The following is a 16494-nucleotide window of genomic DNA, read 5'->3' as shown; positions in this document are numbered from 1 at the left end:
GTCTGAGAATTAGATTTAGGGTTAGGATTCTGGTTAGGGTTAAGGATGAAGTTTAGTGTTAAGGTGAGGGCTTAGGGTTATGGAATAGGGTTAGGGTTAAAGGTTACTCTTAGGTTTAACAGTTACACTTTGGTTTAGGGTTGAGGTTTAAGGTTAGGGTTAAGATGAGGGGTTAGGGTTTGGTACAGGGTTAGGGTTAAATGTTAGGTTTAGGGTTGAAGATTAGAATTAGGGTTAGGATTAAAGGTTAGCGTGAGAGTTAACGCTTAGGGTTAAGCTTAAGAGTTAGGGTTTAGGGTTAGGGTTAGGGTTAGCGTTAGCTTTAGGGTTAGAGTTATGTGCTATGGTTTGTGTTACAGGTTAGGGTTAGGTTTACTGGTCACGGTTAGGGTTACGTTTAGGGGGTAACATTAGGGTTAGGGTTAGGGTTAAGGGATAGGATTAGGGTTAAGTGTTGGGCTTAGGGTTAGGGTTAAGTGTTAGGGTTAGCATTAAGGATTAGGGTTAGGGTCAGGGTTAAATGCTTGGGTGCGGGTAATGTTTAGGGTCAGGTTAAGGTTCACGGATAGGGTTAGTGTTAAGGGTTACGGGTAGGTTTAGGGTTCAGGGTTAGTGTTAGTATTAGGGCTTAAGGTTAGGATTAGGCGGTAGGTTAAATTTAGGGTTAGATCTAGGCGTTAGGGTAAGGGCTAGCGTTAGGGTTAAGAGATAGGGTTAGGTTTAATGCTTAGGATTAGGGTTAGGATTTGGGGTTAAAGTAAGTGTTAGGGGTTAGGTGTAAGGATCAAAGGTTAGGGTTATTTTTAGCTGTAGTGTTAGGGTTAGGGATAAGGGATCCCATTAGCATTAAGGGTCTTCCTTACTGTAGGGTTAAGGGTTAGGCTTAGAGTTAAAGGTTAAGGTTAGGGTCAGTGTTAAGATTTAGGATGAGGGTTAACGGTTAGGGTAAAGGTTAAGCGTTAGGGTTAGGGATTAGTGATTAGGGTTTTTGGTTAGTGTTAGGGTTAGCGATTAGGAGTTAGTGTTTTATGAAGGGGTATGGTTAGAATTAGGATTGGGGTTAGAGTTAGGGTGAGGTATAGGGGTTAGGTTTAGGGGTTAGTTTTAGGGTAAAAGGATAGGATTAGGGTTACGGGTTGGGCTTAGGTTTAGGTTTAAAGTTTACTGCTAGGGTTAGGGATAGGGTTCAGCGTTAGCTTTAGGAGTTCTGGTTAGGGGTAGGTGTTAGGTTAGTGTCAGGGTTAGGTCTAGTCGTGAGGGTAAGGTTTAGGGTTAGCTTTAAGAGCTAGGGTTAGGTTTAATGGTTAGGATTAGGATTAGGGTTAAGGGTTAGGGTAAGGCTTAGGGGTTAGGGTGAAGGGTTAGGGTCAAGGGTTAGGGTTTTTGTTAGGCATAGCGTTGGGGTTAGAAGTAAGGGTTACTGTCAGTGTTAGGGTTGTAGGTAGGGTTACGGTTAGGGTTAGCGGTTTAAAATTAGGGTTAGGGATTAGGTGTCACAGTGATGACTAGGAGATAGGGTTAGAATTATGGGATGGGGTTGTTCTCAGGAAATGGGTTATGCATTAACGTTAGGATAAGAGGTTAAAGTTAGGCGCACGGTGAGGTTTACGTGTTAAGGGGAGAAATAGGAACAGGGTTGGGTGTTATGTTCAGGGTTAGGGTTATCTGTTAAAGGTATTGTTTATGCTTAGCGCACGGGCCCTGTCTGCATTAGGCGGGCGGGGGGAGTTTAGGGGGCTGGGATTGTACCCGGGAACCCACTCTATCATACTCTGGGTATGGGCCCGTGGGTTTCATGCAGGACACAGTGGTAGAGCCTCCTTTCACGCATGGCATGGGAGGATTGCAGGCTTTCTAAACTCTAAGGAAGCAAGAAGTCTGAGAATTAGATTTAGGGTTAGGATTCTGGTTAGGGTTAAGGATGAAGTTTAGTGTTAAGGTGAGGGCTTAGGGTTATGGAATAGGGTTAGGGTTAAAGGTTACTCTTAGGTTTAACAGTTACACTTTGGTTTAGGGTTGAGGTTTAAGGTTAGGGTTAAGATGAGGGGTTAGGGTTTGGTACAGGGTTAGGGTTAAATGTTAGGTTTAGGGTTGAAGATTAGAATTAGGGTTAGGATTAAAGGTTAGCGTGAGAGTTAACGCTTAGGGTTAAGCTTAAGAGTTAGGGTTTAGGGTTAGGGTTAGGGTTAGCGTTAGCTTTAGGGTTAGAGTTATGTGCTATGGTTTGTGTTACAGGTTAGGGTTAGGTTTACTGGTCACGGTTAGGGTTACGTTTAGGGGGTAACATTAGGGTTAGGGTTAGGGTTAAGGGATAGGATTAGGGTTAAGTGTTGGGCTTAGGGTTAGGGTTAAGTGTTAGGGTTAGCATTAAGGATTAGGGTTAGGGTCAGGGTTAAATGCTTGGGTGCGGGTAATGGTTAGGGTCAGGGTTAAGGTTCACGGATAGGGTTAGTGTTAAGGGTTACGGGTAGGTTTAGGGTTCAGGGTTAGTGTTAGTATTAGGGCTTAAGGTTAGGATTAGGCGGTAGGTTAAATTTAGGGTTAGATCTAGGCGTTAGGGTAAGGGCTAGCGTTAGGGTTAAGAGATAGGGTTAGGTTTAATGCTTAGGATTAGGGTTAGGATTTGGGGTTAAAGTAAGTGTTAGGGGTTAGGTGTAAGGATCAAAGGTTAGGGTTATTTTTAGCTGTAGTGTTAGGGTTAGGGATAAGGGATCCCATTAGCATTAAGGGTCTTCCTTACTGTAGGGTTAAGGGTTAGGCTTAGAGTTAAAGGTTAAGGTTAGGGTCAGTGTTAAGATTTAGGGTGAGGGTTAACGGTTAGGGTAAAGGTTAAGCGTTCGGGTTAGGGATTAGTGATTAGGGTTTTTGGTTATTGTTAGGGTTAGCGGTTAGGAGTTCGTGTTTTATGAAGGGGTATGGTTAGAATTAGGATTGGGGTTAGAGTTAGGGTGAGGTATACGGGTTAGGTTTAGGGGATAGTTTTAGGGTAAAAGGATAGGATTAGGGTTGCGGGTTGGGCTTAGGTTTAGGGTTAAAGTTTACTGCTTGGGTTAGGGATAGGGTTCAGGGTTAGCTTTAGGGGTTCTGGTTAGGGTTATGCGTTAGGTTAGTGTCAGGGTTAGGTCTAGTCGTGAGGGTAAGGTTTAGGGTTAGCTTTAAGAGCTAGGGTTAGGTTTAATGGTTAGGATTAGGATTAGGGTTAAGGGTTAGGGTAAGGCTTAGGGGTTAGGATGAAGGGTTAGGGTCAAGGGTTAGGGTTTTTGTTAGGCATAGCGTTGGGGTTAGAAGTAAGGGTTACTGTCAGTGTTAGGGTTGTAGTTAGGGTTACGGTTAGGGTTAGCGGTTTAGAATTAGGGTTAGGGATTAGGTGTCACAGTGATGACTAGGAGATAGGGTTAGAATTATGGGATAGGGGTTGTTCTCAGGAAATGGGTTATGCATTAACGTTAGGATAAGAGGTTAAAGTTAGGCGCACGGTGAGGTTTACGTGTTAAGGGGAGAAATAGGAACAGGGTTGGGTGTTATGTTCAGGGTTAGGGTTATCTGTTAAAGGTATTGTTTATGCTTAGCGCACGGGCCCTGTCTGCATTAGGCGGGCGGGGGGAGTTTAGGGGGCTGGGATTGTACCCGGGAACCCACTCTATCATACTCTGGGTATGGGCCCGTGGGTTTCATGCAGGACACAATGGTAGAGCCTCCTCTCACGCATGGCATGGAGGATTGCAGGCTTTCTAAACTCTAGGAAAGCAAGAAGTCTGAGAATTAGATTTAGGTTTAGGATTATGGTTAGGGTTAAGGATGAAGTTTTGAGTTAGGGTGAGGGCTTAGGGTTAGGCATTAGGGTTATGGTTAAAGGTTACTCTTAGGTTTAACGGCTACACTTTGGTTTAGGGTTGAGGTTTACGGTTAGGGTTAAGATGAGGGGTTAGGGTTTGGTACAGGGTTAGGGTTAAGTGTTAGGTTTACGGTTGAAGATTAGGATTAGGGTTAGGATTAAAGGTTAGCGTGAGAGTTAACGCTTAGGGTTAAGGTTAAGAGTTAGGGTTGAGGGTTAGGGTTAGGCTTAGGGTTAGTTTAAGGTTAGAGTTATGTGCTATGGTTTGTGTTAGAGGTTAGGGTTAGGTTTACTGGTCACGGTTAGGGTTACGTTTAGGGAGTAGCATTAGGGTTAGGGTTAGGGTTAAGGGATAGGATTAGGGTTAAGTGTTGGGATTAGGGTTAGGGTTTAGTGTTAGGGTGAGCATTAAGGATTAGGGTTAGGGTCAGGGTTAAATGCTTGGGTGCGGGTAATGATTAGGGTCAGGGTTAAGGTTCACGGATAGGGTTAGCGTTAAGGTTTACGGGTAGGTTTAGGGTTCAGGGTTAGTGTTAGCATTAGGGCTTAAGGTTAGGATTAGGTGGTAGGTTAGATTTAGGGTTAGATCTAGGCGTTAGGGTAAGGGCTAGCGTTAGGGTTAAGAGATAGGGTTAGGTTTATTCCTTAGGAGTAGGGTTAGGGTTTGGGGTTAAAGTAAGTGTTAGGGGTTAGGTTTAAGGATCCAAGGTTAGGGTTATTTTTAGCTGTAGTGTTAGGGTTAGGGATAAGGGATCCCATTAGCCTTAAGGGTCTGCCATACTGTAGGGTTAATATTTAGGCTTAGAGTTAAAGGTTAAGGTTAGGGTGAGTGTTAAGATTTAGGGTGAGGGTTAACTGTTAGGGTAAAGGTTAAGCGTTAGGGTTAGGGATTAGTGATTAGGGTTTTTGGTTAGTGTTAGGGTTAGCGGTTAGGAGTTAGTGTTTTATGAAGGGGTATGGTTAGAATTAGGATTGGGGTTAGAGTTAGGGTGAGGTATAGGTGTTAGGTTTAGGGGTTAGGTTTAGGGTAAAAGGATAGGATTAGGGTTACGGGTTGGGCTTAGGTTTAGGGTTAAAGTTTACTGCTAGGGTTAGGGATAGGGTTCAGGGTTAGCTTTAGGGGTTCTGGTTAGGGTTAGGTGTTAGGTTAGTGTCAGGATTAGGTCTAGTCGTGAGGGTAAGGTTTAGGGTTAACTTTAAGAGCTAGGGTTAGGTTTAATGGTTAGGATTAGGATTAAGGTTAAGGGTTAGGGTAAGGCTTAGGGGTTAGGGTGAAGGGTTAGGGTCAAGGGTTAGGGTTTTTTTTAGGCATAGCGTTGGGGTTAGTAGTAAGGGTTACTGTCAGTGTTAGGGTTGTAGGTAGGGTTACGGTTAGGGTTAGCGGTTTAGAATTAGGGTTAGGGATTAGGTGTCACAGTGATGACTAGGAGATAGGGTTAGAATTATGGGATAGGGGTTGTTCTCAGGAAATGGGTTATGCATTAACGTTAGGATAAGAGGTTAAAGTTAGGCGCACGGTGAGGTTTACGTGTTAAGGGGAGAAATAGGAACAGGGTTGGGTGTTATGTTCAGGGTTAGGGTTATCTGTTAAAGGTATTGTTTATGTTAGCGCACGGGCCCTGTCTGCATTAGGCGGGCGGGGGGAGTTTAGGGGGCTGGGATTGTACCCGGGAACCCACTCTATCATACTCTGGGTATGGGCCCGTGGGTTTCATGCAGGACACAGTGGTAGAGCCTCCTTTCACGCATGGCATGGGAGGATTGCAGGCTTTCTAAACTCTAAGAAAGCAAGAAGTCTGAGAATTAGATTTAGGGTTAGGATTCTGGTTAGGGTTAAGGATGAAGTTTAGTGTTAGGGTGAGGCCTTAGGGTTAGGTATTAGGGTTAGGGTTAAAGGTTACTCTTAGGTTTAACGGTTACACTTTGGTTTAGGGTTTAGGTTTACGGTTAGGGTTAAGATGAGGGGTTAGGGTTTGGTAGACGTTTAGGGTTAAGTGTTAGGTTTAGGGTTGAAGATTAGGATTAGGGTTAGGATTAAAGGTTAGCGTGAGAGTTAACGCTTAGGGTTAAGGTTAAGAGTTAGGGTTTACGGTTAGGCTTAGGGTTAGATTTAGGGTTAGAGTTATGTGCTATGGTTTGTGTTAGGGGTTAGGGTTAGGTTTACTGTTCACGGTTAGGGTTGGGTTTAGGGGTTAGCATTAGGGTTAGGGATTAGGTTTAGGGTAAGGGTCTAGAGTTAATGTTGGGCTTTAGGCTCGGGGCTTAGGTTCAGGGTCAGGGGTTAGCGTTGGTGGTAGGGCTTAGCTTTAGCGGTCAGTTTAAGGGCACAAGACCTGATTAATCTACGGTGAGAGGGGTGCGGTCGGGGTCACCACGAAAGCACAACATCATTCCCTGGGCCTTGGGAGAGGACCTCCATGCAGGACTCAGGCGGAGCCTCATCTCACACATGGCATGGCTGTATTGTAGGCTTGCTTCACTCTGGGAATGGAAGTAGTGTGAGAATTAGGGTTGGGGTTGGGGTTAGGGTTTTTCGTGTTAGGGGTTAGGTTTCGAGTCAGGGTTAGGTGCTAGGGATTAGTGGTTAGGGTTAGAGTTAGTGTTAGGGGTAAGGTGTTAAGTCTGGGTTAGGGGGCCAGGGTAAGGTTTAGGGTTGGAGTTAGCGTTAGGGTTAGCGGTTAGGGTTAAGGGATAGGGTTAGGATTCAGGGTGAGGGTTAGAGGGTTAACAGTTGGGGTTAGGCTTAGGGGTTAGGGATAGTGTTAGGGTTAAGGGTTAGGAGCTTGGTTCAGGTTTAAGGTTAGCATTAGGGGTTGGGGTTAGTGTTAACTGTAGGTCAGTGTTGGGGTTAGATCTCTAGGCATTAGGGTAAAGGTTAGGGTTAGGGTTAAGAGTTAGGGTTCTGTTTAATGGTTAGGATTGGGAATAGGGTTAAGGGTTAGGGTTAAGGTTAGGGGTTATGACGAAGGATCAACGGTTAGGGTTACTTTTAGGCGTAGGGTTAGGGTAAGGGGTTAGGGTTAGTGTTAGTGTTGTTGGTCGGGTTAAGGTTAGGGTTGGCGTTTCAGAAATAGGGATTAGGTGTTACGGTTATAGCTAGGAGGTAGGGTTATAATGACGGTATAGGGCTTGTTCTCAGGGTGTCATGCATTAACGTTAAGATATGGGGTTAAAGTTAGGGTTATGGTGAGGTTTACCTGTTAAGGTGAGCAGTAGGATGAGGGTTAGGTGTTATGTTGTGGGTTAGGCTTATGGGTGAGGGGTAGGGTTTAGGCTTAGGGCACGGGCCCTGTATGCCCTAGGAGGCAAAGTTAGGTGTCTGTGATGGTCGCTGGGAACCCACTCTACCGCACACAGTGTATGGGCCTCTGGGTTTCATGCAGGACACTGTGGCAGAGGCTCCTTTCACACATGGCGTGGGAGGATTGCAGGCTTTCTAAACTCTAAGAAAGCAAGAAGTCTGAGAATTAGATTTAGGGTTAGGGTTATGGTTAGGGTTAAGGATGAAGTTTAGTGTTAGGGTGAGGGCTTAGGCTTAGGGATTACGGTTAGGGTTAAAGGTTACTCTTAGATTTAACGGTTACACTTTGGTTTAGGGTTGAGGTTTAAGGTTAGGGTTAAGATGAGGGGTTAGGGTTTGGTACAGGGTTAGGGTTAAGTGTTAGGTTTAGGGTTGAAGATTAGGATTAGGGTTAGGATTAAAGGTTAGCGTGAGAGTTAACGCTTAGGGTTAAGGTTAAGAGTTAGGGTTTAGGGTTAGGGTTAGGGTTAGGGTTAGTTTTAGGGTTAGAGTTATGTGCTATGGTTTGTGTTAGAGATTAGGGTTAGGTTTACTGTTCACGGTTAGGGTTACGTTTAGGGGTTAGCATTAGGGTTAGGGTTAGGTTTAGGGTTAAGGGATAGGATTAGGGTTAAGTGTTGGGCTTAGGGTTAGGGTTTAGTGTTAGGGTTATCATTAAGGATTAGGGTTAGGGTCAGGGTTAAATGCTTGGGTGCGGGTAATGGTTAGGGTCGGGGTTAAAGTTCACGGATAGGGTTAGTGTTAAGGGTTACGGGTAGGTTTAGGGTTCAGGGTTAGCGTTAGCATTAGGGCTTAAGGTTAGGATTAGCGGGAGGTTAGATTTAGGGTTAGAACTAGACGTTAGGGTAAGGGGTAGGGTTAGGGTTAAGAGATAGGGTTAGGTTTAATGCTTAGGATTAGGGTTAGGGTTTGGGGTTAAAGTAAGTGTTAGGGGTTAGGTTTAAGGATCAAAGGTTAGGGTTATTTTTAGCTGTAGTGTTAGGGTTAGGGATAAGGGATCCCATTAGCATTAAGGGTCTTCCTTACTGTAGGGTTAAGGGTTAGGCTTAGAGTTAAAGCTTAAGGTTAGGGTCAGTGTTAAGATTTAGGGTGAGGGTTTACGGTCAGGGTAAAGGTTAAGCGTTAGGGTTAGGGATTAGTGATTAGGGTTTTTGGTTAGTGTTAGGGTTAGCGGTTAGGAGTTCGTGTTTTATGAGGGGGTATGGTTAGAATTAGGATTGGGGTTAGAGTTAGGGTGAGGTAGAGGTGTTAGGTTTAGGGGTTAGTTTTAGGGTAAAAGGATAGGATTAGGGTTACGGGTTGGGCTTAGGTTTAGGGTTAAAATTTACTGCTAGGGTTAGGGATAGGGTTCAGGGTTAGCTTTAGGGGTTCTGGTTAGGATTAGGTGTCAGGTTAGTGTCAGGGTTAGGTCTAGTCGTGAGGGTAAGGTTTAGGGTTAGCGTTAAGAGCTAGGGTTAGGTTTAATGGTTAGGATTAGGATTAGGGTTAAGGGTTAGGGTAAGGCTTAGGGGTTAGGGTGAAGGGTTAGGGTCAAGGGTTAGGGTTTTTGTTAGGCATAGCGTTGGGGTTAGAAGTAAGGTTTACTGTCAGTGTTAGGGTTGTAGGTAGGGTTACGGTTAGGGTTAGCGGTTTAGAATTAGGGTTAGGGATTAGGTGTCACAGTGATGACTAGGAGATAGGGTTAGAATTATGGGATAGGGGTTGTTCTCAGGAAATGGGTTATGCATTAACGTTAGGATAAGAGGTTAAAGTTAGGCGCACGGTGAGGTTTACGTGTTAAGGGGAGAAATAGGAACAGGGTTGGGTGTTATGTTCAGGGTTAGGGTTATCTGTTAAAGGTATTGTTTATGCTTAGCGCACGGGCCCTGTCTGCGTTAGGCGGGCGGGGGGAGTTTAGGGGGCTGGGATTGTACCCGGGAACCCACTCTATCATACTCTGGGTATGGGCCCGTGGGTTTCATGCAGGACACAGTGGTAGAGCCTCCTTTCACACATGGCATGGGAGGATTGCAGGCTTTCTAAACTCTAAGAAAGCAAGAAGTCTGAGAATTAGATTTAGGGTTAGGATTATGGTTAGGGTTAAGGATGAAGTTTAGTGTTAGGGTGAGGCATTAGGGTTACGGTTAAAGGTTACTCTTAGGTTAAACGGCTACACTTTGGTTTAGGGTTGAGGATAACGGTTAGGGTTAAGATGAGGGGTTAGGGTTTGGTACAGGGTTAGGGTTAAGTGTTAGGTTTAGGGTTGAAGATTAGGATTAGGGTTAGGATTAAAGGTTAGCGTGAGAGTTAACGCTTAGGGTTAAGGTTAAGAGTTAGGGTTTAGGGTTAGGGTTAGGGTTAGTTTTAGGGTTAGAGTTATGTGCTATGGTTTGTGTTAGAGGTTAGGGTTAGGTTTACTGGTCACGGTTAGGGTTACGTTTAGGGGGTAGCATTAGGGTTAGGGTTAGGGTTAAGGGATAGGATTAGGGTTAAGTGTTGGGCTTAGGGTTAGGGTTTAGTGTTAAGTTTATCATTAAGGATTAGGGTTAGAGTCAGGGTTAAATGCTTGGGTGCGGGTAATGGTTAGGGTCAGGGTTTAGGTTCACGAATTGGGTTAGTGTTAAGGGTTACGGGTAGGTTTAGGGTTCTGGGTTAGTGTTAGCATTAGGGCTTAAGGTTAGGATTAGGCGGTAGGTTAGATTTAGGGTTAGATCTAGGCGTTAGGGTAAGGGCTAGCGTTAGGGTTAAGAGATAGGGTTAGGTTTAATGCTTAGGATTAGGGTTATGGTTTGGGGTTAAAGTAAGTGTTAGGGGTTAGGTTTAAGGATCCAAGGTTAGGGTTATTTTTAGCTGTAGTGTTAGGGTTAGGGATAAGGGATCCCATTAGCATTAAGGGTCATCCTTACTGTAGGGTTAAGGGTTAGGCTTAGAGTTAAAGGTTAAGGTTAGGGTCAGTGTTAAGATTTAGGGTGAGGGTTAACGGTTAGGGTAAAGGTTAAGCATTAGGGTTAGGGATTAGTGATTAGGGTTTTTGGTTAGTGTTAGGGTTAGTGGTTAGGAGTTAGTGTTTTATGAAGGGGTATGGTTAGAATTAGGATTGGGGTTAGAGTTAGGGTGAGGTATAGGGGTTATGTTTAGGGGTTAGTTTTAGGGTAAAAAGATAGGATTAGGGTTACAGGTTGGGCTTAGGTTTAGGGTTAAAGTTTACTGCTAGGGTTAGGGATAGGGTTCAGGGTTAGCTTTAGGGGTTCTGGTTAGCGTTAGGTGTTAGGTTAGTGTCAGGGTTAGGTCTAGTCGTGAGGGTAAGGTTTAGGGTTAGCTTTAAGAGCTAGGGTTAGGTTTAATGGTTAGGATTAGGATTAGGGTTAAGGGTTAGGGTAAGGCTTAGGGGTTAGGGTGAAGGGTTAGGGTCAAGGGTTAGGGTTTTTGTTAGGCATAGCGTTGGGGTTAGAAGTAAGGGTTACTGTCAGTGTTAGGGTTGTAGGTAGGGTTACGGTTAGGGTTAGCGGTTTAGAATTAGGGTTAGGGATTAGGTGTCACAGTGATGACTAGGAGATAGGGTTAGAATTATGGGATAGGGGTTGTTCTCAGGAAATGGGTTATGCATTAACGTTAGGATAAGAGGTTAAAGTTAGGCGCACGGTGAGGTTTACGTGTTAAGGGGAGAAATAGGAACAGGGTTGGGTGTTATGTTCAGGGTTAGGGTTATCTGTTAAAGGTATTGTTTATGCTTAGCGCACGGGCCCTGTCTGCATTAGGCGGGCGGGGGGAGTTTAGGGGGCTGGGATTGTACCCGGGAACCCACTCTATCATACTCTGGGTATGGGCCCGTGGGTTTCATGCAGGACACAATGGTAGAGCCTCCTCTCACGCATGGCATGGAGGATTGCAGGCTTTCTAAACTCTAGGAAAGCAAGAAGTCTGAGAATTAGATTTAGGGTTAGGATTCTGGTTAGGGTTAAGGATGAAGTTTAGTGTTAGGGTGAGGGCTTATGGTTAGGGAATAGGGTTAGGGTTAAAGGTTACTCTTAGGTTTAACGGTTACACTTTGCTTTAGGGTTGAGGTTTACGGTTAGGGTTAAGATGAGGGGTTAGGGTTTGGTACAGGGTTAGGGTTAAGTGTTAGGTTTAGGGTTGAAGATTAGAATTAGGGTTAGGATTAAAGGTTAGCGTGAGAGTTAACGCTTAGGGTTAAGGTTAAGAGTTAGGGTTTACGGTTAAGGTTAGGGTTAGTTTTAGGGTTAGAGTTATGTGCTATGGTTTGTGTTAGAGGTTAGGGTTAGGTTTACTGGTCACGGTTAGGGTTACGTTTAGGGGTTAGCATTAGGGTTAGGGTTAGGGTTAGGGTTAAGGGATAGGATTAGGGTTAACTGTTGGACTTAGGGTTAGGGTTTAGTGTTAGGGTTAGCATTAAGGATTAGGGTTAGGGTCAGGGTTAAATGCTTGGGTGCAGGTAATGGTTAGGGTCAGGGTTAAGGTTCACGGATAGGGTTAGTGTTAAGGGTTACGGGTAGATTTAGGGTTCAGGGTTAGTGTTAGCATTAGGGCTTAAGGTTAGGATTAGGCGGTAGGTTAGATTTAGGGTTAGATCTAGGCGTTAGGGTAAGGGCTAGCGTTAGGGTTAAGAGATAGGGTTAGGTTGAATGCTTAGGATTAGGGTTAGGGTTTGGGGTTAAAGTAAGTGTTAGGGGTTAGGTTTAAGGATCCAAGGTTAGGGTTATTTTTAGCTGTAGTGTTAGGGTTAGGGATAAGGGATCCCATTGGCATTAAGGGTTTTCCTTACTGTAGGCTTAAGGGTTAGGCTTAGAGTTAAAGGTTAAGGTTAGGGTCAGTGTTAAGATTTAGGGTGAGGGTTAACGGTTAGGGTAAAGGATAAGCGTTAGGGTTAGGGATTAGTGATTAGGGTTTTTGGTTAGTGTTAGGGTTAGCGGTTAGGAGTTAGTGTTTTATGAAGGGGTATGGTTAGAATTAGGATTGGGGTTAGAGTTAGGGTGAGGTATAGGGGTTAGGTTTAGGGGTTAGTTTTAGGGTAAAAGGATAGGATTAGGGTTACGGGTTGGGCTTAGGTTTAGGGTTAAAGTTTACTGCTGGGGTTAGGGATAGGGTTCAGGGTTATCTTTAGGGGTTCTGGTTAGGGTTAAACGCTGAACACCTGCAAATAATTTTCAACGTAGTGGTTAATTGAAAAGCTCTGCGATATACTTCTTGGAACAAGCCAGTTACCTGTTCCCACGCAAAGAGGAGTATATAGAACCATGGTGGATTTCCAGCTGATGAAGTAAAGGATTATTAAAGGAACGGGATGACCATGGGGATCATCGTCAATTCTCTGAAACAGAATCCGCCCTTTTCACCTGCCAACCACATGCCCACTTCTCCTCTCTGGGGATAATAAAAACTAACCAGCGAACTGACAGAGGGCCTGACCCCCCCATCCACATCGACCACACACAAAAAAAAACCGTACCCTCCAGCTACTAATTATAATGCTAACTTGCAAAATTTCGCTGCATTTTAAAACAATGGAAAAATGGTGGTGGGATGATACTTAGAAGAATGGCTTCTTGTCAGTCTCCACTACCAAAAATAGGCAACACCAAGTCAGCTACTCCTCAGCATAGTTATGTCCGTCGCAGCCTTCTTGGGTTTCAGGAGGCACATACAAACGTTAGCAAAATTATGGTGAAACGCTGAACACCTGCAAATAATTTTCAACGTACTGGCTAATTTGAAAACTCTCCAGCATACTTCTTGGAACAAGCCAGGTACCTGTGCTCACGCATAGAGTAGTATATAGAAACATGGTGGAATCCCAGCTGATGAAGCAATGGATTCTTAAAGGAATAAGATGACCATGCGGATCCTGTTTAATTCTCTGAAACAGAATCTGCACTTTTCACCTGCCAAACACATGCCCACTACTCTTCTCTGGGGATAATAAAAACAAACCAGCGATCTGACATAGGGCCTGAACACCCATCCTGACCGACCCCACCAAAAAAAAAAAGTACCCTCAGCTACTAATTATAATGCCAATTTGCAAAATTTCCCTGCATTTTTAAACAATGGAGAAATGATGGTGGGATGATACTTAGAGGAATGGCTTCTTGTCAGGCTCCACTAAAAAAATAGGCAACACGAATTCAGCTACGCCTCAGCATACTTATATCCGTGGCAGTCATATTGGGTTTCAGGAGACACATACAAACGTTATAAGAATTATGGTGAAACGCTGAAAACCTGCAATAGATTTTCAACGTACTGCTTAATTGAAAAGCTCTGCGGCATACTTCTTGGAACAAGCCAGTTACCTGTTCCCACGCAAAGAGGAGTATATAGAACCACGGTGGATTTCCAGCTGATGAAGTAAAGGATTATTAAAGGAACGGGATGACCATGGGGATCATCGTTAATTCTCTGAAACAGAATCCGCCCTTTTCACCTGCCAAACACATGCCCACTTCTCCTCTCTGGGGATGATAAAAACTAACCAGCGAACTGACAGAGGGCCTTACCCCCCCCCATCCACATCGACCACACACAAAAAAAAAACCGTACCCTCAAGCTACTAATTATAATGCTAACTTCCAAAATTTCCCTGCATTTTAAAACAATGGAAAAATGGTGGTGGGATCATACTTAGAAGAATGGCTTCTTGTCTGTCTCAACTAACAAAAATAGGCAACAGCAAGTCAGCTACTCCTCAGCATAGTTATGCCAGTTGCAGCCTTCTTGGGTTTCAGGAGGCACATACAAACGTTATCAAAATTACGGTGAAACGCTGAAAACCTGCAAATAGTTTTCAACGTACTGGTTAATTTGAAAACTCTCCAGCATACTTCTTGGAACAAGCCAGGTACCTGTGCCCACGCATAGAGGAGTATATAGAAACATTGTGGAATCCCAGCTGATGAAGCAAAGGATGCTTAAAGGAATGAGATGACCATGCGGATCCTGTTTAATTCTCTGAAACAGAATCCGCACTTTTCACCTGCCAAACACATGCCCACTACTCTTCTCTGGGGATAATAAAAACAAACCAGCGATCTGACAGAGGGCCTGAACACCCATCCTGACCGACCCCACAAAACAAAAAAGTACCCTCCAGCTACTAATTATAATGCCAATTTGCAAAATTTCCCTGCATTTTTAAACAATGGAGAAATGATGGTGGGATGATACTTAGAAGAATGGCTTCTTGTCAGTCTCCACTGACAAAAATAGGCAACACCAAGTCAGCTACGCCTCAGCATAGTTATGTCCGTAGCAGCCATATTTGGTTTCAGTAGGCACATACACACATTATCACAATTATTCTGAAACGCTGAAAACCTGCAAAGGATTTTCAACATACTGGTTCATTGAAAAGCTCTGAGGCATACTTCTTGGAACTAGCCAGTTTCCTGTGCCCACGCGTAGACAAGTATATAGAACCATGGTGGATTCCCAGCTCATGAAGCAAAGGATTCTTAAAGGAACGGGATTACCATGCGGATCCTGTTTAATTCTCTGAAACAGATCCGCAGTTTTCACCTGCCATACTAATACCCACTTCTCCTCTCTGGGGATAATAAAAACAAACCAGCGAACTGACAGAGGGCCTGACCAACACATGCACACCGACCTCACAGGAAAAAAAAAAAAAAAAAAAACACCGTAGCCTCCAGCTACTTATTATAATGCTAACTTGCAAAACGTTCCTGCATTTTTAAACAATGGAAAAATGATGTTGAGATGATACTTAGAAGAATGGATTCTTGTCAGTCTCCACTAATAAAAATAGGCAAAACCAATTCAGCTACGCCTCAGCATAGTTCTGTCCGTCGCAGCCTTCTTGGGTTTCAGGAGGCACAAACAAACGTTATCACAATTATGGTGAAACGCTGAACACCTGCAAATAATTTTCAACGTACTGGTTAATTGAAAAGCTCTGCGACATACTTCTTGGAACAAGCCAGTTACCTGTTCCCACGCAAAGAGTAGTATATAGAACCATGGTGGATTTCCAGCTGATGAAATAAAGGATTATTAAAGGAACGGGATGACCATAGGGATCATCGTAAATTCTATGAAACAGAATCCGCCCTTTTCACCTGCCAAACACATGCCCACTTCTCCTCTCTGGGGATAATAAAAACTAACCAGCGAACTGACAGAGGGCCTGAACCCCACCATCCACATCGACTACACAAAAAAATAAAACCGTACCCTCCAGCTACTAATTATAATGCTAACTTGCAAAATTTCCCTGCATTTTAAAACAATGGAAAAATGGTGGTGGGATAATACTTAGAAGAATGCCTTCTTGCCAGTCTCCACTAACAAAAATAGGCAACACCAAGTCAGCTACTCCTCAGCATAGTTATGTCCGTCGCAGCCTTCTTGGGTTTCAGGAGGCACAAACACACGTTATCACAATTATGGTGAAACGCTGAACACCTGCAAATAATTTTCAACGTAGTGGTTAATTGAAAAGCTCTGCGGCATACTTCTTGGAACAAGCCAGTTACCTGTTCCCACGCAAAGAGGAGTATATAGAACCATGGTGGATTTCCAGCTGATGAAGTAAAGGATTATTAAAGGAACGGGATGACCATGGGGATCATCGTTAATTCTCTGAAACAGAATCCGCCCTTTTCACCTGCCAAACACATGCCCACTTCTCCTCTCTGGGGATAATAAAAACTAACCAGCGAACTGACAGAGGGCCTGACCCCTCCCCATCCACATTGACTACACACAAAAAAAAAAAACCGTACCCTCCAGCTACTAATTATAATGCTAACTTGCAAAATTTCCCTGCATTTTAAAACAATGGAAAAATGGTGGTGAGATCATACTTAGAAGAATGGCTTCTTGTCTGTCTCCACTAACAAAAATAGGCAACACCAAGTCAGCTACTCCTCAGCATAGTTATGCCAGTCGCAGCCTTCTTGGGTTTCAGGAGGCACAAACAGACGTTATCACAATTATGGTGAAACGCTGAACACCTGCAAATAATTTTCAACGTAGTGGTTAATTGAAAAGCTCTGCGGCATACTTCTTGGAACAAGCCAGTTACCTGTTCCCACGCAAAGAGGAGTATATAGAACCATGGTGGATTTCCAGCTGATGAAGTAAAGGATTATTAAAGGAACGGGATGACCAGGGGATCATCCTTAATTCTCTGAAAGAGAATCCGCCCTTTACACCTGCCAAACACATGCCCACTTCTCCTCTCTGGGGATAATAAAAACTAACCAGCGAACTGACAGAGGGCCTGACCCCCCGCCATCCACATCGACCACACACACAAAAAAAAAACCGTACCCTGCAGCTACTAATTATAATGCTAACTTCCAAAATTTCCCTGCATTTTAAAACAATGGAAAAATGGTGG

Source organism: Eulemur rufifrons, chromosome 30 (genome assembly GCF_041146395.1).
Source record: "Eulemur rufifrons isolate Redbay chromosome 30, OSU_ERuf_1, whole genome shotgun sequence".
In the NCBI taxonomy this organism is placed as follows: Eukaryota; Metazoa; Chordata; class Mammalia; order Primates; family Lemuridae; genus Eulemur; species Eulemur rufifrons.
This window is presented reverse-complemented; position numbering follows the sequence as displayed.